The sequence below is a fragment of the Peromyscus californicus genome, unplaced genomic scaffold (genome assembly GCF_007827085.1).
Source record: "Peromyscus californicus insignis strain IS unplaced genomic scaffold, ASM782708v3 Scaffold_5__1_contigs__length_169319896, whole genome shotgun sequence".
NCBI classification, from domain to species: Eukaryota; Metazoa; Chordata; class Mammalia; order Rodentia; family Cricetidae; genus Peromyscus; species Peromyscus californicus.
The window spans coordinates 134,661,749-134,689,261 of NW_026294573.1; the positions used below are offsets into that span (position 1 = coordinate 134,661,749).

At 40.5% G+C, this 27,513-nt stretch overlaps 1 protein-coding gene across 5 annotated transcripts in view; it reads right to left on the reverse strand.

Annotated features, from left to right (window-relative positions):
• The window catches only part of Pcmtd1 (protein-L-isoaspartate (D-aspartate) O-methyltransferase domain containing 1), an 81,289-nt gene extending 55,801 nt beyond the window's left edge, over nt 1–25,488 (reverse strand). For 2 of the 5 annotated variants that reach the window (XR_008214017.1, XM_052718777.1), the window contains exon 1: nt 25,210–25,319. The gene's annotated coding sequence lies outside the window, so the exon portion shown is untranslated. Of the gene's footprint in view, nt 1–3,002; nt 3,093–25,209 lie in introns of those variants that run through there. The other 3 variants (XM_052718781.1, XM_052718780.1, XM_052718778.1) reach the window with 3 other exon arrangements.
• Nucleotides 25,489–27,513: the final 2,025 nt, after the last annotated feature.

Consider the following 27,513-nt stretch of genomic DNA (forward strand, 5'->3'; position numbering starts at 1 on the left):
CAAAGCACTGAAGCACTAACTGAGAGGACATCTGAGAGAGAGACAGACAAAGACAGACTGAGCCTGGCATAGGCTTTTGAAAATTTAAAGCCCACCCCCAGTGACATACCTCCTCTAACAACCTCCTAACCCTTCCCAAATGATTCCATTCACGGAGGACCAAGCATTCTAACATATGAACCATTCTCATTCAAACCACCACATCATAAACATAGTGCTATAGCTCTTGAATATGCAGCCTCAGCCAGCACTGTTTCAAACAGTTTACACCAGATTTTCCACTAACACAAGTCTTGGTGAGGTCTAGATGATCCTACAACCATTCCTATCCTGGGTAGAAAGCACTTCCCTGATGACCTATCAAAAAGGTTAATACTACTGTTGTTGAAGAAAAGAACACAAAGCCTCATTTGCATGTGAGGTCTGCTGTAATTAGTGCCAACACCCTTCCTCTGGCGGCAGAAGCAAGCCACTCAGGCTGATCAAAGAGAGTTGGCTAGGAACCACCCTCCTGTGCTGCCTTTCCTCCTGTTGCAACATTAGGCCCTATAATAGATTTCTCTTTTGGGGCCTCCTCTTACCTACTTTCTTAGCAGTGTGGGCTGGTATAAAGAAAGTGCCATCTCAGACAGCAGAGCAGCAGCAGTGCAGTGGAGCAAACAGCAGGCGATCTGACAGCCTAAAAGAGGTACTGAAGAGCTCAGAAGGGGCTATAAGAGGAACAAGAGGAACAACATGCAAAGCTGAGGTTGAAAGACAGAAGGCCTTAAAGAGAAGAGGACCTTAAAGAGAAGAGGCCTTGACTGCTGGAGCTGCTAGGATCCGAGGAATGCCAACATCCTAGGCCTATGCCAGAGCTGTCATGTGTAGATGTGAGAGTCCTAGAACTCAAGCGCTGCACAAGAGAGCACCCACCTGCCACCACCCCTGCTCATTATTGTCAAATGCCAAGGAGTGTAAGAGGTGGCATAACTAGCACTTGAAGAGCTTCTCCCTGCCTACACAGTTTCTATCCAGGTAGAGAAAAGGGCCTCAGCCAGATGTCCAGTAGCAAGACGTCTACAAACCCAAAAAAACTGTACCATACAAATAAAGGGAATGGAATCCTGATCCTGGATGAGGATTGGTAAAATATCCAACCTCAGTACAATTTCCACCAAATTCCAATGCCATTTTCACACACAAAAGAAAAGCAATCCTAAAATACATATGAAACCACAAGACTGCAAACAGCCAAAGCAATGATAAGCAAAAAGAGCAATCCAGAAGGTACCACATGACCTGATTTCAAAATGTACTCCAGTAGCTTCAGTAAGCAAAATAGGATGGCACTGACATAGAAGAAGCAGAGGAACACAATGAATGTGTCAACACCACCACACTAAAGAAAGCACAATCTCTTCAGGAAACTGAGGGGAAAGTGAGTATCCACATAAAAGTTGAAATTAGGTCCTTATTTCACACTACATTCAAAGGTCACTTTAAAATTGATTAAAATTTAACCAGAAAGGACTAAGAGTGCTTGCTGCTCCCACAGAGGGGCTGAGTTCTGTTCAAGAACCCATGTGACTCTCAACTGCATGTTACTCTAGCTCTAGGGAATCTAACACCCTCATGTGGCTTCTGAAGAGGCACCAGCATACACATGGGATACACTCACACAGGGACATGCACGTAAATAAAAATTAAAATAAGAGATTTAAACATGAGACTGACAAACTATAAAACTAATAGAAGAAAATGGAGGAACAGAACATAGTAGATCCTACCCACAATCCCAGCATTCAGGGGACAGAGGCAGGAGGATTATTGCAAGTTTGATCCAGCCTGGTCTACATAGCTAATGTTCCCAACCACCAAGTAAGAGTTAATGGAAGTAACACAGTAAGAGTTAACGGAAGGAAGGGAGAAAGGATAGGAGCTAAGTGCAGGGGCAGGCAGGCAACAGGAGAAATGTTCAACACCTCAACATTCATCTGGGAACACATCTACTGGATGTGACTCCAAAAGCATAGACAACACACATAAAAAATGACTGAGAGGGGGCTAGAGAGATGGCTCAGAGGTTAAGAGCACTGCTTGTTCTTCCAAAGGTCCTGAGTTCAATTCCCAGCAACCACATGATGGCTTACAACCATCTGTAATGAGATCTGGTGCCCTCTTCTGGCCTGCAGGGATATGTGCAGGCAGAACACTGTATCCATAATAAATAAATAAATCTTTAAAAAAAAAAAAGACAGACTAAAGAGTTTTACAGAGCAAAGGAATGATAATGAAAAGACAACTGACACACTAAGAGAGAACATTTCAAAGCATCCATCTGATAAAAGGCTAATGGCCAGGAATATAACTCAGGGGCAAGAAAGAACCCAGCCATGCAACAGGAGCTGAACTGAGCTTTCTTGGAAGAACACACAAATATGTCCACCAGATACACGAAAAATGTTCACCATGATATTCTCAGAAAAACTCAAATCAAAAACCACTGCACTCTCAAATCAAATCAAAACCACCTGTACTCTCAACACTAGGGAAGCTGATGTAGAAAGGTCAAAAGTTCAAGATCGACCTGGGCTACATGGCCAGTCCCTATTCAAAACACACACAGACACACACAGTCACGTACGTGTGTGTGTGTGTGTGTGTGTGTGTGTGTGTGTGTGTGTGCATAGAAACCTATACAAACACATTCAGGAAGATATCACCTCACCTCTGTTAGAATGACTATTTTTTCAAAAAGATAAGAAGTGCTGATGGAGACACAGGAGCCCTAGCACTGCTGGTAGGAATGGTAATTAGCCATTACAGAAAATGTGTAGTGGTTCCTTAGAAAATGGAAAACAGAATTATCAAATGATCCTGTAATCCCACTTACAGATATATATTCAAAAGAACTGTAAGCAATACACTGAATAGGTATCTGCACCCTCACAGTCTTTACTGCACAACCAAATGGGTCAACATGGTATGTGTCATCAGGTAACTGAGTGTGATGTATGTACCTGTAATGTCACCATTTGGGATGTAGAGGCAGGATAGCCAGAAGTTCACAGCTAGCCTCTGAGGGCAGGCTGGGCTACATGAGACCTTATCTAAAAAAAAAAAAAAAAAATTTAAAAGGTCATGTAAATACATGAAATACTGTTCAGCAACATGTCATTACATGTTACCTGGAGAGTATTATACAATGCAATTAAGCCAGACACAGGAAAAGAAATGCTGCAAGGTCTTACATTATAGGGAATCTACAAATGTAGAATTCTAGAAATCAGCTAAATGATTATTACTAGAAGGTAAGGAGGAAGTCCATGAGAAAAGGGAAAATGTTGACCAAAGGATTTGATAGAAAGAATGAAAATGCCCATTTGCATAAAATGGTATGTGGGCCAGTAAGATGGCTCAGCAGGTAAAAGAACTTACTATGCAGGCCTAATAACTTGAGTTCAATCTCCAGAACCCATGGGAAAGAAGTCACATGTGGTGTCACATATCTGTACCCCAGCACTCCTATGACATGATAGGAGACAGATACTGAAGAACTGCCCGGAAACTCACTGGTCAGCCAGCCCACAGTACGCAGCATGTAAAAACAGCAAGACTCTGTCCCAAGACAGGATGGAAGGAAAAGAACTGACTCCTAGAAATTATCCTCTGACTATACCCACCCTCACCCACACCCACACTCACACCCACTGAGGGGGGGAGGGGTGAATCATAATATAATGAACATGCACTCTATATTAAGTATATGAAGTAACAGATTTATTAAGTAGCCTGGTTTTATCACACCATATTACAAATACCAAAATGACACATTATAACTCTGATATTAATTTCTTTTCTTAGTGCTGTGACCAAATAACTACATGGTGTGAGGAAAGTACAGGTCACCCTGGCCAGGGAGTCATGGCACCTGAGCAACTGGAGGTCATGGCTGCAGGGGCATGAGGAGGCTACTGCAAGGGCTGACAGGAAATGGGAGCCAGAGGAAGACAAGCAGGTCGAGATATTATCTCTAAAATTTATCCCATTCCCAACAACCCACTTCCTTCATGTAGGTCCCACCTCCTAAAGGTTCCAAAGCCTCAAAACAGCATTACCAGCTGTAGACCAAATGTCTAAGCATGTGAATGCATAACTAGTACTTACCCATTAAAAATAAAAATATTTAATTTAAAAAATGTTAAGAAAAAAACAGAACCAAAGACAAGGAAAATAATTTCAATGTGTCACTTGTAGGAGGGGAACAGCAGTCGCACTGCTTATGTAGTATAAACAGTGGAAACTTGGCAGCTGATTTCATGTGGACAGTCTCCTCTGCACAGCAGTGGCAGGAGAGAGAGCAGAGGCAAGGCTGGCCACTGGAAACTGAAACCTCATCAGTGACCACAGATGGAAAATGCTATCCAAAAATAACAACTAGAAGAAAACCAGAAGCATGCTCATTATCGATGTTCAATACCTATAAAATAGATAAACCCAGGTTCCCTCTAGTATGCAAGTCAAAGGGTACAAACAGGAAGAAGCCAGAGCTCCAGGCTTCTGTCTTTAGCTCCTGAAGGGTTTACATGAAGTGTTGAAACAAAACTGGCAAGTCGAAGAGGTCACATGGAGAAACTACAAGGGATGTAATAAAGTCAGGTGGAGAATAACTTCTTAAGGAATAAATGCACATTTAACAAGAGTCTAGTGCAGAAAAAAAGTGATCACATGAAAATATTACTAGAACTTCAAAAATGTTCTTTTTACACTATTATATTAATATGTATTATCATACATTCCCTTAAACAGCTACTGTAAACATCATAATATCGACGAACCTGATTCTAACAGTACTTCTGCAGAAAAGTGAACACCAGTGTTCTAGAAGCATTTCTATTAATTTTCTAAGCACCTACATGCTTTAAAAAATTACTTTATTGTTATTATTGTAGGAGGATATGGGGGTACCACAGTATATGCTTGGTAGATCAGAGGACAACTTTTGGGAGTTGGTTCTCTCTATCAACCTACGGAATCCAGGGATCAAACTCAGTCTGTGAAGTGTTCAAGGCAAGACACTTTCTCTGTTGCACAATCCTGCTGGTCCTATAAGCCCTTTAAACACAGCATTAATAGTATACTGCTTATACTGCCAGGTAACTGGACAGGGATTAGTAGTCTTGGAGGTCATTGATGATGGTTTTGAGCCTATATAGTATTGTGTCCTTCCTTAAGAATTAATCCAGGGGGGGCTGGAGAGATGGCTCAGAGGTTAAGAGCACTGGTTGTTCTTCCAGAGGACCTGAGTTCAATTCCCAGCACCCACATGGTGGCTCACAACCATCTATAATGAGATCTGATGCCTTCTTCTGGCCTGCATACATACATGCAGGCAGACCACTGTATACATAATGAATAAATAAATTTTAAAAAAAAAGAAGAATTAATTCAGGGGCCGGGTGGCGGTGGTGGTACATACCTTTAATCCCAGCACTTGGGAGGTAGAGCCAGGCAGATCCCTGAGAGTTCCAGGCCAGGCCTGGTCTACAGAGCCAGATCCAGGACAGGCACCAAAACTACACAGAGAAACCCAGTCTCAAAAAACCAAAAGAATTAATCCAGTAAACCAGGCATTGTGGTGAAGGCCTTTAATCCCAGCACTCCAGAGGCGGAGGCAAGCATGAGGACAGCATGGTCTACAAAGTAAGTTCCAAGACAGCAAGGGATAAAGAGAAACCCTGTCGGAGTGGGGGGCGGGACACAAAACAAAACAAAAAACAAAGCAAAACAAGTCAAGAAAAAGAACTAATCTTGAAATGGTGGTGATGGTGTATTCCTTTAATCCCAGTACTTGGAGGCAGAGGCAGGCAGGCCAATCTGGTCTATAGATCGAGTTCCAGGACAGCCAGGACTACAAGAGAGAAAACGCTGTCTTGAAAAAAAACTTTTTAATCTTGACTGAGCCTGTCAATCACCTGGCCAGGAGTTAATCCTCCATCCACCCCAACAGAAAAGATGATTTAACTGAAGACATGCTAAGGAGATGGGAAATGGGAGATCCTCATAATAAAATGAACCTAAACTTCCCTTTTGGCTCCTCTGATGCCATCTTCACTGGTAAGTTTGCCCACATTTTGAGTTCTAAATCCAGAAAGCATAAGTTTCCCTTCTCTTTATTTCTATGCCTTTTTCTAAAAGCCAAAGCATGCTTTTTCTGACACTCTGGACTTTCTTACTCATTCTCCCCACCTCTTGCTATGCACTTACAGAACATGCCATGCCTGCTTTCTTGCACCCTAACTCAAAAGCCATGACTTTCTCTCCTCCTTTTCTCCACCTCCCTCCTCTCCACAGCTGTAAGATTTGCAGCTCATCTGTACTGCTGTTTTTCCTCAAATACTAATAAAATGGTCCTCAAGCTTCCAAGTCTATTTTTAAGTTATCTTATTAACAAAAGGGAACATAGATCACCACACTTCATTTAGGATTCTCATTTAATAAAACATATATTTTCATGTCATCAAATAGTCTTCCAAAATCCAAAGGCATCATGCTCTACCATAACGGGAACGTGAACTGATTACACCAAAGCTTGTTTTGTCTGTATTAAAATGGCTATTTTGATGTTTCAATAATAATCCTCTAACTTGCACAGTATTAAAAAGTCAGTACTATATAAGTGTCATTTGTTAATTCTATAGTAATCATCTCAAAGGAAAACGTGTCAAATACACCTCAAAAACAACACCTGTCTGTGGGCAGTGTCAACTCAGCAAGTCTCTGGGGTGTCATTTCCACACCTGTGAGTGGGGCACTGTTTCCCAGGACCCTTCTGGCTCAAATTTCCCTACTGTCTTGCCAGCTAACACAGTTGAGTCTCCTCTGCACAGGTGCCCACACGTTGGTATTTCTATTACTTTGGTCACAACTTGCACTGTCCCCTCTTGCCATTTTTCTCTTCCACGAAGAAGAAAAAGTTTTGGAAGTGCTTAAATCCTGTTAAACAATAAAATCAAAGAAAATGCAAAGAGAAAGAAGTGACAGAACAAAGGACTCAATATTTGAAGCAGTTAGCAGTTATGTCTGATAAGAAAGTCATCATTTACAAGTCACTAAATGCTGATTTTTCTCTTCAGCATCTTCTCTCTAGTGTTGGGAGGATGGGAAACAAAGCTCCTGTTCACACATTTTCATCTAAAAGGATTTGGGAAATCGTGCTATTCTTCCCAAATTTAGAGCTGTGGATTAAATCCATTTCGTGTACAGAAGAACTGCTGAGGGTCCATACATCATTAGGGTATCTTTGGGGCTGCTTGGGGATATCTTGTGGAGGGTTAAGTGCTGACAAGTCAAAGTAGGTGGAAAGTAGACAGATGCAGACAGATGTAGCAGGGTGGGAGGAGAACAGAATGGATGCTGACTCACTTTCCTTCTCCCTGAGCTCCCTGAAAGGAGGAGCCAATTACTGCTCCTAGCTGCAACTTTTCTGCAAAAAAGGAGACAAAGCTCAGCAGGCTCCAGTGCAAACGAGAATGTAACCCAAGAGAACACAATGTCTGCAGAGATAAACAAAGAACTCTAAAACCCAGAGAGCTACTGTCCCTGGCATCATGGACCAAGGCAGCTTTGAGTTTGGTGGCAACTGCACCAGAGAAAATATTTTTCTTACTGAGATAGGCAAATTATAAAGAATTACGAAGGAAATCAACGACTAAGCTGTTCACTATTGGCTTACAAAAAACATCAAATTAACTTGATATTCAATGATAAACACAAACTATGTTTTTTTAAAGATTTTTTTTTTTTTTTTTTTCGAGACAAGGTTTCTCTGTGTAGCTTTGCGTCTTTTCCTGGAACTCACTTGGTAGCCCAGGCTGGCCTCAAACTCCCAGAGATCCGCCTGGCTCTGCCTCCCAAGTGCTGGGATTAAAGGCGTGCGCCACCACCACCCGGCTGTTTTTTAAAGATTTATCTTTATTTATGTACATATGTATATATCTGTGTTCTGCCATATGAGTACAGGTACCTAGAGGCCAGAAGAGGACACTAAATTTCGTGGAGCTGGAATTACAGTTATGGGCTCGACGTGGTATGAGACTGTAATAATGCTTCAGGCTTTAAAGCTAACTGATAAGAAAGTCATCTTAAAAGATGAATTTATCATCAGTAGTTTAATGACTCTGCTCAAATGATATTCATTTAGAAAACTCTCACTTAACAATCAAAATGTTTGTCAAAGCTATTTATTTATTTATTTTTTGAAGTAGAGTCTCACTATGTAGCCCTAGCTGTCTTAGAACTCAATATATAGATCAGGTGGACCTCAAGACTCACAGAGATGCCTTCGCCTCTCTGCCTCTGCCTCCAAAATGCTGGGATCATTAAGGGGATGTGACACCACATGAGCTTTCTACCTCAGCAGCTGTCTACTGTGTTTTTAGTATCTTCTACAAGACTGATCCAGTAATTTGAGAACACAGGCTCACTAAGGAAAGAATTTCAGATGATTTTGTCTTTGTTCTAGAAAATTATTGTCCCTGTAAAAAGAATTATTTTGTATTAATTTGACTGGTCTTCAAACCAACAGTAAACTGTTTGACAAAAACTACTCTTAATGGTGCACTTTAAAATTCTGAGTGTGTTTTCAATGAAAGTTATTTAAAACAGTTTCTGAAAGGATACAATTTTTAAAATGAAAAAAGGAAAGCAAAATTTTTAAATAAATAAATAGTAAAGATATTAGATTTTGCTTTTTATGTGGATATTTGAAGTGTTTTGCATAGAAATATTTTGCCAGTTTTCTTATCCAACAAACAAAACTGACTTCCTATTTATGCTTCAGGAACAATGCCCGGTAAAGATTCAGAGAGCACACACCCAAAGCTAAGCTCAATTCCAAGAGTCCTCGAACCAAATTGAGCTAACTAGCAGTTGCTTTGTCCAAGATCACAATTAGGAAGTTTATTAGGTATAAAATAGAAAATCCAATCTTTGCACGTCATTGGAAGGTATCCTAATATAAGAGAAGGCCTAGTCAAACAGTAGAACATAGGAATATAAGGTGACAAGTCCCAATTACTCTTTTAATTTCTTAAAACTGTGTGTGTGTGTGTGTGTGTGTGTGTGTGTGTGTGTGTGTGTGTGTTTGTGTGTGTTATCACAGAAGCTGTAACAGGAAGCCACTCTTTTACTGCTTTTTGTTTGTTTGTTTAATTCTGTTAAAATTGTATAGAAAATTTCTGGATTATCAAGCTCCAAAAAAAAAAAAAGATCTACTTCAATTTATTAAGTATATCTCAACTATATCCATACAGGTTATGGTAGAGTCACAACACTCAGCAAATGTAAGTTTGGCAAAAATTTGGCAAAATTTATGTTAATAGGAATATATCTTTACTAATTTGCTAGACCTATTAGACTAGTGGTTCTCAACCTTCCTAAGGCTGCCACCCTTTAATAACAGTTCCTCACGCTGTGGTGACCCCTAACCATAAAATTATTTTTGTTGCTACTTCATAACTGTAATTTTGCTACTGTTATGAATTATAATGTACATATCTGTTTACTGATGATCTTAGACAACCTCTGTTAAAGGGTCATTTGACCCCCAAAGGGTTCTCAACCTGTTGAGAACTGTTGTATTAAATAAATGTAAGTGTATCAGATTATAACTTCCTATCAAGTTTTCTGTTAATTATGTTCTAACAGAAAGCACTCATTTCTACATAAATAAAAAACAAACCACATTTAAAATAACAATTATTATGCGATGTGTATCTAGCTTAGAGCCCTTATTCTACAACTTGCTAGATGCCCAAATTTAGGAAACAAAATTTATTATCTCATAGGTCTCAGCTAGTATGTGAAAACAGAAGAAAAGAAAGTATTGTATTAATAATACAATAATAATTAATAACAACAGTTACTCCAATTGAGCAAGCTATAGCAGTGTACACACATTAGCATATGTAGCTGAAGTTTTCCTGTGTCCCATCTGGTCCATGGTCAGGACAAATCTCTCTCACCTGCCAGTCCTGCAGCCACTTGGACCCAAGTAAACACACAGAGGCTTATATTAATTAAAACTGGTCAGCCATTAGCTCAGGCCTACCACTGACTAGCTCTACATCTGACATTTAAACTAACCCATAATTCTTATTTATGTTTAGCCACATGGCTTGGTACCTTTTCTCAGTTCTGCCTTTACATCTTGCTTCCTCTGTGTCTGGCTGGCAACTCCTGACTCAGCCTTCCTGTTCCCAGAATTCTCTTCTCAGCTTGTCCCGCCTATACTTTACTTCCTGCCTGGCTACTGGCCAATCAGCATTTTATTTATTAATCAATCAGAGCAACACATTCACAGCACACAGAGTGATATCCATAGCACTTCTCCTTTTCTTTTTTTTTCAAAAAGGAAGGTTTTAACTTTAACCTAGTAAAATTACATATAACAAAACAATTACCAAGCAAGAATTATAGTTATAATAAAATAGGATAAATAATGGAATATTTTCTCTGAGTTTGTCAATTGCAAATGGACTAGAAATTGTTGATGTATTTATTGCTTGTATATATTGTATATAGTTATTGTACTTATTGTATATAGTTTTTCTTATATTAGTTTTAACTTTTCTTTTTTCTTTTTATTAGAATAAAAAGGGGAAATGTGGTGATATTTTATTTGTATGTTAATAAATGAAGTTTGCCTGGAGATGAGAGGTTATAACAAGCCATAAACAGAAATCAGGCCATGGTAGCACACACACCATTAATCTGATCACATGGCAGGCAGAGTCTCTGTGTGTTCAAGGACACAGCCAATGTGGTGATACACGCCTTTAATCCCAGTACCAACCATAGAGATTGGGAGGTCTGTATAGACACACAGTGATGAGACACACAGTGGCTGGGCTTAGAGCCAATGAGAAGGCAGAACAGGAAGGCAATAAAACCACAGGTTAGACAGGAAGGTCTCTCTGGGGAAGCTACTACATGGTGGTAAGCTAAGGCTAGTCATGGCTATTTGCTATTTCTCTGATCTCTTCGGCTATTACCCCTGTATTGGCTCTGTGCTTCTTATTGAATAAGATTGTTTAGAAATTCGCCTACAAGCATACGCTGGTTACTTTTTTGTCAAGATGATACAAACTGGAGTCACCTGGAAAGAGGAAATCTTAACTGAGAAAATACCACTCTCAGACTGTCTGCAACAAAGCCATGGGGCATTTTCTTAATTGGTGATTGACCAGGGAAGGCCCAGGCCATTGTGGGTGGTGCCATCCCTGGGTTGGCAGTTCTGCATTCAGAAAGCAGGTTGAGCAAGCCTCAAGAACAAGCCAGTAAGCAGAACGCCTCAGCTTCAGCCTCCCAGTTCCTACTCTACTTGAGTACCTGCCCTTTAGTTCCTGCTTTTGATGAAAGATTAAGTAAAATAAGCCCTTTCCCCTCAAAGTTGCTTTTGGTCATAGTGTTTCATCACAGCCATGGAAACTCTAAGGCAGTTATCAGGCTCTGTATCTGACTTAACATTCTTCTGACACTATGTAAAACATTAAACAAACCATTAAACTTAGCAGCCTACTAGCTTCCACCAAAAAACTAACAATGTTGTAAGATTCTCCTAATCTATTAGAGTTCAATGCCCCTCACCAATGAATTTAGTACAAAATTGTGCAGCTATTTTACAATGGAGTACATTGTTCAAATTCACATTTATGGGGCAACGTCACTCACATTTGGCTCAGAATAAACTCCCTACTGTTCCTTGGAAGCAAGAGCAGTGTTTATGTTAACACAGTTAAAGTTGTAAGTAGTTTTCGGGGTTTATATGTGAGCAATGAAAGACTGCTGTGGAAATGTAAGGGCTCCCAAAACAAGTAGAAGAATTAGCAGTTCTGTGTCCTCCAGCTCACAAGTTGATCATTATCATCAGCAAAAGGTACACATAGACATACACTTAAATACAAAGAGAAAAGAAATTCAAAAGATTTCACAGAAGTACAATATTGGAGTTCTATAAATTAAGCATAAAGAATATACACAACTTACAGGAAAGTGCAGATGTAAAATGTGTTCAGAAAACAACAAAGACAAGTACAGTTTCTACTTTCTGAGTCTTTCCTTTCACCTACCTCTTTAGATCACAAGAGCTTCTTATGGCACATGGATTCTTTGTTGTTGAATTATGGTGAAAATAGCAGTAACATGAGACTATGTTAATAATAGTCACTATGAACATTTGAAACTGCTCTCTTGAACTTTGAAATCAATTGCACCACAAAGGAAAAGCTATGACCCATTTACTTCTCTGTGTGTATAAACCAAAAGAGAGTACTTTAACATTTCTGAAAAGCAGATCAAGAAAAATAACAAAGGGAGAAAATATAATTTGGACTGAAGGTAGGGCTCAGAGGTTGGATTCCCAGCACCCACATGATGGCTCACAACCATCTGTAACTCCAGTTCTAGGGTATTTGACACCCTATTCTGACCTCTGCAGGCACCAGGCACACATCATGCACAGACAGGCAAACATCCATACACACATAAAATAAAATAAAAAATAAAATAAATGTTTTAACTGTAATAGTTTGCCCTCTCTGGTAAAACTACTCATTCAGGGTCATACTGACAGAACCAACTGGCTACAGCATCTTTTCAATTCACTGTAAAATAAAAGCCACAAAAAGTGGTATTGAGAGATGAAATGCTTTTTGTGTGTTGTTTATAAAACAACAAAACACTTTTTGTTAAAAATAACTCAAGGATAGGTGTAGTACCTTCCAGTGATACAGAGAGAGCTTTTAATCTTATTGATTAAATAAAAGGGAAAAGATAAAACTAATGCCCTGACTGGAGAGATGGCTCCAGAGGTCCTGAGTTCAATTCCTAGCCACTGTATGGTGGCTCACAACCATCTATAATGAGATCTGGCGTCCTCTTCTGGCCTGCAGGCATACATACAGACAGAACATTGTATGTATACATAATAAATCTTAAAAAAAAAAAAGTAATGCCCTAATACTATGACTATTTTCACATTTTTATGTGTGGGTATACAGGAGCAAACAAGAAATAAGCTGTAGATAAGGTGAATAGGAACAGCCTAATGCAAAGGAGAAACTGGCCTCTAAATCAAAAGGAGTCCAACATAACTCTACCCAGAAGCAAAAGGTACAAAAGCTATGTTCCAAAGAGAGCCTAGAGCAGGAACATGTTACCTCATTCTAAATAACTGGGAATTCAATAAGTGGTTCTCAACTTGTGGGTCGCAACCCCTGTGGCAAACCTATATCTCCAAAAACAGTCACATTACGAGTCACAACAGTACCAAAATTACAGTTACGAAGCAGCAAGGAAAATAATTTTATGGTTCAGGGTCGCCACAATATGAGGAACTATATTAAAGGGTCACAGCATTAGGAAGGTTGAGAACCAGTGCATTAGACAAAAGGAAAAATACACTATTTCCAACATTAATGTTAACTAGTAGTTAATGTTTAGCAGATAGCACTGAAGATACTGCAGGAGGCAAAGGGCTTTGCTTCCTGGTTAGGGAAGCAGACTTGGCAGGCTTTTCAAACATCAGCCTCCCACAACACACCAAAGCCCACAAGGTTCCCCTACATCCTTCCCTGTGAAGTATGCAGAAGGAAATCTTCAGCAAATTATCTCTATGAACAACTGTTTCTGCTACTACCATAGGTAAATTCCTGGCAAATTCTACTCAGAATGCATCCAATCAGCCAAGACACAATGTCTGCAAGGCCTAGAGCTCAACCCCTGGGTTAGCTTCTTGCTTGGGTGTTCAACCACAACCCCCAACTTGAGGCAGATTTGAGCCACATATGCCTCCACCTGCTTGTCAGCCAGAGGATAGCCAGGAGTATGAGGCCAGCCTGGGCTACAAAGCACTATGTCTCAAAAAACAAATAAGGGGGCTGGAGAGATGGCTCAGTGGTTAAGAGCACCGACTGTTCTTCCAAAGGTCCTGAGTTCAATTCCCAGCAACCACATGGTGGCTCACAACCACTTGTAATGAGATCTGGTGTCCTCTTCTGGCCTGCAGGGACACATGCAGGCAGAATACTGTATACATAATAAATAAATAAATCTTTAAAAAAAAAAAAGTACTTTTGGCTGTCCCAACATCTCTCTCTTGCTCCTTTCTGCTGCACCCATCTTGACTGAGTTCCATGTAATCCAAGATAGTTCCAACTCTACACCGACAAGGGTTGTCTTATGCTCCTGATCCTCCTGTCTCCATCTTAAGTGTATGCCCCTAACCCCTCAGCACTCTCATATTAGCCAATTCCTTAAAATAAGAAATTCTCCAAATAATCTTTGTTCAAATTACTATTTCTCGTCTTCCTTGTCTGGGACCAGAGAAACAGAACCCTGAAACCAGAATGATAACTATGGGGGCAGTGATCAGGCTTTTCAAGAAAGGAAGATGCAACTAACACCTGGCTTAACACCTGGCCAGACAAAGCATCCACAACCCCCAGTTTGATTTAATTACTACAAACAAGCACTCCCTTTGTCTTGTTAAAACTTAACTAAGGGTTTGCCTCAGATCCTGGCAGAGTTCTAAACACCTGTTACCAGCTTCCATCTTTAAAAAAGCTGTCTATCTATTCTGATCTTGGAAAGGGAGGTGCCCAGAGTTACTAAGGGTACGAGAGCAGCAGCCACCCACTGAATCACGAAGCTCTAATTCAGAAAGCACGTTCTGTCAGATTTCAGAAAGATAGCTTAGTCAAGTGACAGTCAGCTTGAACAGTATTAGCTAAAGTACATGATTTTTCTGCTGCCTATGTCTCCTCTACAGACCTCCCTAATCATTAACACAACTGCATAAGGACAAATAAAACAATGAAACAGGCAGACCAAAAATAGAAATCTCAAAGGAGAAAAGGAACAGGGAATTTGGCAATGCTAAATTCTTGACACAAATGCCAATCATAAACAACAGTAACATCTAATGTGACAAGTTTCTTGTGACATGCTAAGTTGACAGACAAAAAGAACAGACAAAAAACAAACTCCATGGATGTGTGCTAAGTGCCAGAAAGTCTATTATCACACATTGGGGTGTGTTCTATTTGTTTGTTCTCGGTGAGAAAGCATTGTGTTTCAGAGAAACCAAAAATAATAAGGAGTTTGGGGTATTCTTTTTGTTTTTGTTTCTGAAACAGGGTCTTGATTTAGAGCCCTAGCTCCCTAAAAGCACTTACGTAAACCAGGCTGGTCTCAAACTTTCAAACTTGTGACTATCTTCCTCTTTGCTCCCCCAGTGCTGAGGTTACAGGCAGAAACCACCATCCCTGATTAAAACAACATGCTTAAAGACAGCAACTTAAAAAGAAACATACCTTGTAGTAACATTGCTGCATATTAGTTATCTATTTTTAAAAGCTGGCTGTCCAGGGTAGAAATGTATTGTTACATACCTACAGCTCACAAGATAGGTTTTTCTCTAAGAAGAGTGAATATGCACAATTTCCTCCAGAACAAACTTTCCCCTCCAAACTGGGATGACTCCTCATAGGAAATTCACAAGAACTGTAGCTTCCATCTGGCCAGAAAGGCCATTTAAGCAGCTGTGGGTCTTTTGTTGGTTGGTTGGTTTGGTTGGTTAGTTGGTTGTTTCTTTGTTGTTTTTTAACCTCCAACAGAGTCTCCAACAGAGATGGTTTTCAACCTTGAGTCCAGATACCATGGGCAAACTTCTATCTCCGAGAATATTTACATTATGATTCATAACAGTTTGAAGTAGCAACCAAATGATTTTATGGTTGGGACTCACCACAACACAAGGAACTGTATTAAAGGGTCTCAGCATTAGAGAGGCTGAGAACCACTGACTGTATTGAAGGATTGCAGCATTAGGGAGGCCAAGAACCACTGTGCTACAGGGCCACAGCATTGGGGAGGCTGAGGACCACTGTTGTTAAAGGGTCTCAACATTAGGGAGCTGGGGACCACTGTATTGAAGGGTTACAGCATTAGGGAGGTTGAGAACCACTGGTCTGGAAGATTTTAGGGCAGAACAACTACTTCTTCTGGTTTACTGACTGGACAAATATTCCAATGTAATTACTAAATTTCTAGATTAATTCATTGGGAAGGTGGATCCCCACTGTGCGCTTCATATTTAGTGTATCGAAAACCAAACTGTCCTACCTAGCTCCTCACCTTTCACATCATCTATTCTCTGTAATTATTCCCAGTGGCTTTGATAAAAGTCTCCATCACTACCCATAACAATTTTTGCTAGGTTATAACAAAGATAATCTTGAAGATAATCTTATAGTTCTCCCAATTTAAAGCATCATGGACCATTCACTTCCCTAAGGAATAAAATGTTTACAATATACTTAGTAACAATAGTTTTCTATGACTGCCTTAATGAACTACAAAGAACTTAATGGATTAAATCCCAAGTCTGTTATTTTGTAATTGTGGAAGTCACAAGTCTGAATGGTCTCCCCTACAGTAAGGTCAAAGTGTCACCAGGGAAACAATACCAAAAGAATCAGGGCCTCAATTCCAGGAACTGCCACTCACATAGAAACGGTCATTTTTTCCTGAAGCACAGTGGGGAAGGCTATTTCCACTGTACTCTGTGCAGTGTGTGTGAGTGTGTGAGTGTGTGTGTGTGTGTGTGTGTGTGTGTGTGCGCATGTATACGTGTACACACATTTAATTAGTGCTAACTACATATACTTTGTTAAGTGATTCTGCGATACAATAAAACCAGTGATTACTAAATACTTGTAACACAAGTTCCTAATAGAAAAAAAGCAAACTTCTTCCTCGTTTTAAGTAATGAGGCATTTCAGCTACTGAAGCAGTGATTTCACTGGTCCTTTTTAAGAGCCAAGACAATTTCATAACCAGTTATGATACACAGATATCTATACCAACCACTGTGGAAATGTCTTTACATTTTTAATTTCTCTGGTTCACAAAAGAATGAGTTCAAAGCACTCTATTTTCAGGAAAGGAAATCAATCCCATTAAAATGGCTTAGAAGTACTTAGAAGTAACTCTTTTTTTTTTTTTTTTGGTTTTTCGAGACAGGGTTTCTCTGTGTAGCTTTGCGCCTTTCCTAGAACTCACTTGGTAGTCCAGGCTGGCCTCGAACTCACAGAGATCCGCCTGGCTCTGCCTCCCGAGTGCTGGGATTAAAGGCGTGCGCCACCACCACCCGGCCTTAGAAGTAACTCTTTTAGGATAGGATTTACCATGCATGTCAAGCCATCAGAAACTACTGCATGCTTTTCTTGACACTAAAGTCCTACTGATTACTTTTGTTTTCCAAAATTTGTTCTTATGTGTGAATATGAAAACTGACTCTAGCGGTTGCAGATGTAGTCAGCTGGTGGAGTACTCACCTATCTAGCCTGAAGGCCTGGAGGAAATCTCTAGTGTCATATAAACCATGCCTGTACCCAGCACTCAAGAGATAGAATCAACAAGACTGGAAGGTGAAAATCATGCTCAGCTTCATAGTCTGTCAATGCCAGCCTGGGCTTCATGAGACCATTTCAAAAACCCAAAGCATGTATGCATGCATACATGCATACATACATACATACATACATACAATCTAGAAACGATGAGCTGGGTATGGTGGGACACACCTGTAATCTCAGCATTTAGACCATAAGGCAGGTAAACAGTGAATTTGAGTGTTAGGGCTACAAGCCTAGACCATAGAGTAAGACTGTGTACACACACACACACACACACACACACACACACACACACACACTCACAGACACACATAAAATACACTAATGAAAACTGAAAGTACCAGGAGTTACGGGGATGAAATAAACTGTCCTCCCCAAATATCATAAACCAGTTTTTGGAGCTAAAGAATTTCTAAATATTTCCTCCTACTAAACTTATGGCAAGATACAGACAGGTACTGAGTACAACGACAGCAGAACACTGATCCATCTACCTAACACTAAGCCACCAAGTGGCTGACCATGCATGTGCAGAAATTTTCCTGATGTCAGCTGAAGGCTTCAGCACAGCCTGGACTCTGGAAGCACCATTTCCTCATGCACCAAGTTCCACATCAAGGAAAATTTGAGTGCTCACTTTGCATAGTTCTATAATCACTATTTGTCTTATATGGGAGCTAAATGTCAAGCTGAGCTTTTCGTTAGTAGAGGTTCCTCACAATTACCTGGCATGCTACCCCTGGACTGTAACACTGCTCCAATCATTTGTGACTTCTTTATACTTTCCAATATTTCTTCTAAGACTCCCAACCAGCATACGATGTGGAAGCAAAACTGAACAAATGCCCTTTGATTTACTATGTTATTTACAATGTCTACTACAGAATAGGTGATTATAAGAAAAGCAAAGAAGCCAGGCATGGTGGCGTCTGCCTTTGAGCCTAGCAGGAGAGACCGAGGTAGGTGATCTGTGAGGTTGAAGTCAGCCTGCTCTACACAGGGAGTTCCAGGCCAGCAAGAACTTCAGTGAGACCCTATATCAAAAGGAGAAATGAAAGAATAGAGGTTCAAAGTATATAAGCACAAACGACCCATATCTTAAACAAACAAACAAACAAACTTAACCATATGGACTAAATCAAGACATATATACATAGCACTCTAATTAAAAATCTTTTACAAACTGATTTTTATGGGCTGGGATACAGCTCAGTTGGTAAAGTACTCATACGGCACGGATGACGCCCTGAGCTCAATCCCAAACACTACCTAAGTGGTGGAAGGGCACACCTGTACTTAACACACCAGGAAGCAGAGGTGAGGGGGACTACCACAAGTTCAAGGTCATTCTCTACTACATGGGGAGTTTGAAGCCAGCCTGAGATACCTGATACCTTGTCTCAAAAAAAAAGTAAAAAAGCTAATTTTTTATATCTACCAGAAAAACCTTCAAATCCCTATTTATTAAAAAAAAAAAAAAGAAAAGAAAATATCCCATTGCTGTGGGATGTTGTTCTGTATGCTATGAATATGTGTTGCTCTGATTGGTTGGTAAATAAAACACTGACTGGCCAGTAGCCAGGCAGGAAGTATAGGCAGTGCAAGCAGGTGAGGAGAATTCTGGGAAGAGGAAGGGCAGAGCCAGGAGTCACCAGCCAGACACAGAGGAAGCAAGATGTCAAGGCATAACTAAGAAAAGGTACCAAGCCATGTGGCTAAACATAGATAAAAATTATGAGTTAATTTAAGTGTAAGAGCTAGTCAGTAATAAGCCTGAGCTAAAGGACGAGCAGTTACAATTAACATAAGCCTCTGTGTGCTTACTTGGAGGACACGAGTAAGAGAGATTTGTCCCGACCACCTACCGGCTGAGACACAGGAAAACTTCCAACTACATCCCATAATCTTTATTGAAGAAATCAAACTATTAGGTATAAAAAATTTGTATGAATAAATATGTACAAATATATAGCCTGGGGAACCTTAAAATTCTTGGTATTTCCTGCCAGACACAGAATCTAAGAAGTTGCTGTGATTTACATTAATTATATGCTACATTTATAGCACCCCAAGTCTGAAGGAATCAAAAACTATTTACCTTCTGCCACAGCATCACTACAGCCACTTGTCTGGGAGTTTACTCCATTGAAACAGGATATTATGGAGCCTAGGCTGGTCTCAAACTCAAACTCTGAATCTTCCTACCTCTACCTCCAAAGTACTAGAATTACAGACTCCACTTTTATCATTTGCTTGTAAGATACTGATATTCATTGTTCTTCACTTCCTTGCCATACAAGAGGATCCTGGCATTACGTGTGTTTCAGAGTATGTGGTGTGCATGATGCATGTATATATGAACATGTATGTGGAGTTGTGCATGCACATGTATGAATAAGATGGCCAGAGGTAAATTTAGAGTGTATTCATCAATCCACCCTATTGAGGCAGGGTCTCTCACTGAAACCTGGTACTCACCAATTAGTCTAAACTGCCTGGCCAACAAGCCCCTGGGACCCTCCCATCTCCTCCCCAGGGCTGAGTTACAGGCATGCTACTACTGCCCCAGGTTTTCACACAGATCCTCAGGATCTAAATGCACCTCATGCTTGTGCAACAAGTACTTTGCCAACTGAGTTGTCTCTGCAGCCCCTCTCATACCCTTAAGGTGCACAAACATCTTTCTTGTTTATATATCAAAGCCTGAGCAATGACGCTAGCAACCCATGAGCAGAGAAAGCACTACTGAAACAGAAATATCTTTAACTTCCCTTACTTTCCTACTACCAGGCACTTCTTACAGTTCCTATCACCTCTCACAATGCCACACTGGGGACCAAGCTTACAACACATAGTTGTGACTAGTTTCTAGGTGTTAAATATGTCTAAACACTGAGCTACTAAATACATTCAGAATGAAAAACTGGCATGGAAAGCTCTTAACATCTCATTCTCCCTAATTCTCACAAATTCTAGCAAGTACAGACACATGATCCCATACTCTTCACTCACCAGCCATGAGCCATCAGGTCAGAAAAAGAAACAAGAAACATCTGCTCTAGTTAAAAAAAAAAACACAATACCCCAAAGCATGGGGCTTCAATATACTGACTACTTTAAATGCAGAAAACATACTGGAAAAGCCTCAGGAGCAGGCCCTCTGAGTGCCTACCCTTATTTCTCCTGCTCTATTTCCTTCCAAAGCAGGTCAAAGAAATTAAGTATCCCTCTTCCCTAAAGCAGGTTATAGAAATTTAGTTCCTACCCCAAAAAGTGAGTCATCAAATCGGGACATTTTATCATAACCCTCTCCTACCCTCTTGTATTCAGAGCTGGCAATAAAGAAATTCTGACCAATCTTTTCTGAAAGATCCAATTGCCCTCATTCAAGCATACACACCTGTACCAAGCAGAAGGTACAAAGACACCAAGAAGAATCTTTGCAGACAAGTTTGCTTGGCTTTTCCTCCATCACTGCACCTGATCACACCTCTTGTCTAATTATACTTCTATAAGGATATCCATTCTTCAAACCCAAATATTAAACTAGTTTTCTTGGCCTCTGAATCTGTACCACCTCCTGGGTTACATATCTACTAAGTAAATACATACATGCACCATGCTTTTCTCCTGATGGCCTGTCTCCCTACATTTAAACAAAGGTGTTTCATTCTTACATGTCTAATTCAGCTTTTTTTTTTTTTTGAGGAGGTGGGGTTAAGATAAGGTCTCACTTATATATTTATTGCTGGCTGTTTCCTGGAACTTGATTTGTAGACCAAATTGGCCTTGAGCTCAAGAGATCACCTGCCTCTGCCTCCCAAGTGCTGGGATTAAAGTCGTATGCCACCACCGCCCTGCTCTATTTCAGCTTTTAAACTTGTTTTCTTTTCCTATATAAGTTCAACTACTGGGTTTATTTGTTGTTTTGGTGGGGAAGGTGGTCCTAGGGATTGAAACCCAGAGCCTGATGCAGCATCCAATCTGTGTTGGTATTCAGATGATTGAAGCTTCTAGATATACCAAAATGAAAATAGAACCTACATGATTTTGCTCCATCTTTTCTATCTAATTACACAAAGAAGAAAATATGAAGTGGGCGTAATTCAAATACCAAAACAATGATGTCCTGCAAACTTATATATAATACCAAGAAATCAAATATGTAAATAAACTGATTTTTTATAAGCAATTTACCATTTCCTAATAATTTGAATAAGAATTCACATCATCTACGCACCTAGAACAAGAAAATCAAGTTGTTAGACACATAAAACTCCACTAATGTTGTAATGTGTGTGTGTACGTGTCAGGGAAAGAAAGAGAAACAGAACAGACAGAAACAAAGATGTGGCAGCTGAAATGAAATACTTCTTACAAGTCGAAGTAGAGGAGTTTTTCAACCACAGGGTCAATTCTGAACTCACTCTGACATAACACAGGACATGGCTGCTCCTTCCAAGAACTTCATAATCAATTACAGTGGCCAGACGGTGGGGAGGAAACATCACATTACCTAAAGTGTGAACAGGAAGAATCCACCACCATACCCACCAAGATGGTCAGAACTTGTCTTTACATAGGACTTACTTTTAAATATAAAGATGAAAAAAAGATCAAAAAATGAACATTGCATGAGAAAAAAAAAAGTGTGGTAAAACTTAAGTTGACATTCTTTTGTGGGCCAATGCTAAAGTCTGCTACTATGCAAATTCAGTTTTTAAAAAGCACTGGGGCCAGAACAGGCTCCAAAACTACATGGAGAAAACCTCTCTCAAAAAAAGGGAAAAAAGGCATGGCGACAGTAGGCACAGCTAGTAAAGTGAGAATCAAAGCCAAGGACACCCAAGACAGGCAGGAGCATTTGCAGGTGCTGGCGCAGAGCAGGTAGAGCATGCAGTCCTTCACAGCACTTCACATGGGACAGCTCTTCAAATGCAGTGAAACTTCCAATTATGAACTCAGCTATGAACTGAACACACATGGGATTGCTGTACAGTCTAACAAAACTTTCAAGGTGCTGAAAGTTACTAATTATTCTAATTTAATTCCCAGCAGGACACAACTAATAAAGAATACTTATAATTAGGTATTATTATTCCAGCATCTCAAAACTAAGAGAACTGTAACTTCATCTCAGTCTGCATCCACACATCTGACTCTTAAGGAATCTTTCTAAAACACCTTTATTGTTATTGACAGTCAGTTCTCAATCTCATACCCCCTGCCAGCAGTTTGGATTCTTCCTCAAATCCCAACTCTGGAAGAACAACTCCTGATGAAATCTGAAATGGCTGTTCTTAAATCCCCAAGTAGGATTTTAGTACTCTCACATTTTTTTGGTATGTAATAAATTTTGTATTCTGTACCCTGATCAAAACAAAACAAAATTAAACACACACACACACACACACACACACACACACACACACACACACACACACACCAGATGAAAAAGAGAAAGATTAATAATAATCTAAATTGGAGATATACTCCCTTGTGCTTTTTGTTTAAAACACACACACACACACACACACACACACACACACACACACACACACACACACACAGAGGATCCAAAACAGAGTTGATTTATTTCTGACTACTCAAAGGAATATATCCCCAAAAGAATTTTTACACTAAACTAAAAAGCAAGCTTTCCTATCAGCCACAGGACTGCTGTGTTTTGATACTAGGAATCGTGGAGGGCCTCAGGCGTGACAGGCAACCGAGCTCCAACACCAGCCATTCCTCTTAATTTCTGAACACACTAAGCACATTCCCTGACCCTCACTGCTTCAATAACTAAAAGTGAATGGATCTTCTTATATTCTATTAAAAATATTTTCCTAGGCTGAAATAGTTCTGTGTCCCACAAATATGAGACATACCCAATACAGACTATCTAAGAGATGATAGATGGCAAACACTTCACTCCAAACTTGTCATCCTTAACAGGCAAAAACAGCTCAAATCTTTTACTATTCATGGGTTTTTCCTCAAATACTTAACGATCATCCTTTATTTATATCTACAGTAGTCACACCTGCCGTAAATGAAATGATTAATATACCATAAGACACAACCATTACAGATTTTTAACCAAGAAAGAAGCAAATTTTATTTCTTTGTATTCTTTTGAACTTAACAGAAGTTCAGCTATTTTAATATGAAACCACCAGAAACCTCATCTAAAACAACACCATGATAGTTTCCTACACTTATTTCTTTAGACAGTTTTGATAAAGCGGTTTCCTTTCAGCAGGACAAGGTAGAGCCAAAAATGCAGTTCTAGTACTCAGCACACCGCAAAAGCAGAGCAGTTCCAGAGAAGCCACAGGCAGGTACTGGGACATCCACTGACCGACCACAGAATCAGGACTTTATGAAAAAACAGTACCAGCATACTGTTGCCAGAAACAACTAAGACACACCATAGATCTCTTCATGTCTTTTAAGACCAGTTCCTAAAAAAAAAAAAAAAGGCTCATAATTAAGTCTATGATTTAAGGAGAGGTCTGTTTAGAACAAGATGGTTGCCTGTGTTTACATTAGTAGTTTTCCTTCGAAGCCATCAAGATTAGCACAATAATACATTTTTAATGAATAAAGTTAGTTGCAATATGAACCTGCTACCTCTCAGTCCTATTTACTAGCAAGTCCTGCAGTACCAATATCCTTCCTCTTTCAGACTTCTCCCTAGGATTCACCTAGCAAAGTATTTTTAAATCTGTGGTGTTTTTTTCTTATTCGAGTACAAACTTCTAGGCACTGCTTTTCTACCATACTTCCTCATCAAAATTAACCTCAATTTTAAAGAATTAAATGCTACCATATGGTATTAAAACTTTAAAACATGCAATAAAAGTAAACTTTGCATAATCTTCTTTAGGCAGTCATTCCCTCTCATGTAAACTCTAACTGAGCTCTATGTAAATACTATTCGACCTGCGTCATATGAAAGTATCACATGTGGCTTTAGATACTGTGAAAGTCTCAACATATTAAGTTTCGAAATACTGGCTGGTAAGCTTGTAGGCCAGGAACTGCAAGTTCATGTTTGATCCCAGCACCTAGGTGGAGGCAGGAGAAGCCAGGAGTTCAAGGTCAGCTTCCCCTACACAGGAAGTTCTAGGTCAGCCTGGGCTACAGGACAATGTCTCAAGTCACAAAATACACCATCAGTTTTTAAGTGACTTGCTATTGAAAGCGTGAAGTCCATGTTCAATAGCGACATTTAAAAAATAAGGTATGACAAAAAGTAGAGGGATCCGTACTACTGGCCCAGAAATTGATATGCTATATACGATTACAGTTCTTGTCAATAAACACACTCCTTACATACACCGACAAAATCCTGACTGGCTGACTGCATACACTTGGAATTGGGTTAACCCGAGTAGTAGGAGAGTAAACACTGGGGTTGGGGACCAGGAGCCAAAGAGAGGGCAGGAGTCTTGGGTTTTCATTGTTTGGCAACTCTTTTTTTTTTTTTTTTCTTACAAAGCACACACTTTAGTAATGAAACAAACTCCATTGCTAAGAGTATTCCTCCTCCTCCATGCCCAAATTCTTCAGAATTGTAAAAGCATAGCTGTGGTTTCACGACTTTAAAAAGAAAATAGACACGCATAAACGACATAAGATGAAAAACACCTCGGCTGTGCAAAACAGCTCGCTCTGCTTCTCATGGATTCTCCCTGCAGGTGTCTAAAATGCCAAAGCAGCAGACGCTCACCGCACTTACCGAAGACGCAGAAGACGCTCAGACAGCAGCAGCGCCCGCTCCGTCTGCGGAGCTCGGTCCCAGCGTCACGACCTGCGTAGGCGGGAGCCCTCCAGGCCAAAGCAGCGGCAGGCCGGCGGCGGGCGGAGCGCCGCAGACAGAGCCGGTAGGCCGGGCACCGCGTCCGCCAGCGCCCGCGCGGAAGGGCGGGGCCCGACCCCGCGACCCGCAGACCGGGGCAGCAGGACTGTCCCGGCCTCCACCACCGCCGGAGAGGTACGCATGCGCGAGGCGCCGCCGGAAGAAACACGCAGGAGTCAACACGACCCGGGAACGCCCCCCATCCTCAGCTCGGCTGGACTCCGCCCCCTCGCTGATCGCCCCGCCCCTTGACCAAACGACGCGAGACTTGCTGAGCCGGCCGCCCGCCCCCGCAAATCCCGCGAGAGCTCCGGCGGGGTCGACTTTGCGTGTTGTCCGTTTGCCTCGTAGATCCGGACCGGTGGTCGTGGCGACCGGGTGTTTGCGTCCACTCCCGCCCGCGTCGTGTGCCTGCAGTCTGGATGTGTCTCGGTGGCGGGTGGTGGAGCGGACGCCTGCCGACGTGGCGCGCTCCCCTCGGCAGGCGCGACGTGCTGCGGGAAGGAGCGATTGTTGAGAGACGGCCAGAAACAAGCAGGGGAACCCTCCGCAGTAAACACGTTTCTTCGTACTTTGAGACTTCGTGAGGGTTTTTGTTGTTTTTTCTCGTTTCCAGCACATAAAAGACATTGTCTCCCAAATGCTGTAATTTTGTTCCATAATGTATTTCCCTTCAAACCATTGCGATGATTCAAAACCTTTACAGATTTCTTAAGGAAAATTAGAATACCATTGGGTGCCGGTGTCACGGCATCTGCTTGTAATCCCAGCACTTGGGATGGATGGTCAACGCCTGTCTGGACTGCATACGTACATCAAATCCCTATCAAAAAAGCTAAAGTCCTGACGCCTCGGTTACTGCCGCCTAACAATCATGTGCAAAGTGTTTAGAACAGGCTAGTGAAGTCAGCATCCAATGACGAAATGATCACTTGAAATCAAGTGAAGTTGCAGCTGCAGTGACCTGACTTTCAGCACAACTTCTCTTTATTTGGGTTTAAAGTATTACGGTATGTTCAGTGGGCTTTTAGCTCCGAACTGTGGAACGTATTCCTCTGTTCCTTAGTCCGAGGCAGTGGGTCAGGTTCCTTAGTCCCATCTTTGGATCTCTTGCCTGGTTAAATAAAAGCACTCCTCATCGTGTTGGGATCATAGCCTTTCAGGATTAGCTTTCCAGTACTCCAGACTGAAATTGTAGCATGTAAAAATACCTTACCAAGTGGGTGTAATCGCTCATGCCTGTATTGCCTGCAGCTCCGCAGGTCAGGAGTCCAAAGTCATCCTCAAATATATAGTTCATTTCAGGCCAGCCTGGGTAGGTAATATGAGACTGTCTCAAAAAAAAAAGAAAGAAAAAAACAGAAGAAGAATCTTACCATAAACAAATTAAATTCATATGATAATATAAATTAGGAAGGGGTTCTTTTAACAGAGTCCAGGCTGGCCTCAAATTTGAAATCAAATTTGAAATCTCAGCCTTGGGAGAAATTACAGATGTGTTCCCTTCTACCTCTTTTAAAATAGCGATGAAGCTAGAAAACATTCTGGCTTTCTTATTTTTCTACCTTTCATCTCAGTCCTTGTGGGATTTTTTTTTTTTTTTTAAGTAGGCCTTTTTTCTATTGAATTAGAGTTGGACACAGCTTTATCATTTTTCTCACTACTTTCCAAGTGCTGAGATTACAGGTGTGTACCAGTGGTCATGTTTAATAGGAGGAATAATAAGTACTTTGTTTATAAACAGGATCAGGGACTGCTCTTCTGTGTTGAACTGCAAGTAATCATGCAATAACTTTCTATGTCTACACCTCATGATACTCACCACCAGCCCATGTTTCTAATCATTTCCCATGTCTTGCTCTTTTCCTTATTTCTTATGGTTGTATGTATCTTCCCACTAAATTGTAATCCAGGAAGGCTGAGTGCTGTGGGTGCCAAGCTGCTCCAAATCTTGATAAAGTGCTACACTAGTGATACTTTGTATGTTTTATATTGCTCAAATTTTAAATTATTTTATCATCTAGATTTATTTGAAGATTTTAGACTTTATATAACCTACAAACAATTTGTCCTGGGCATTCTTGATCTATTTTTGGAGTAAGTCCTGAGAATAGTAGTAACACTGGCTGTAATAACTTCATTATGGTGATATTTTATTTGTGCTGAAATGTGATTTTATTTGTA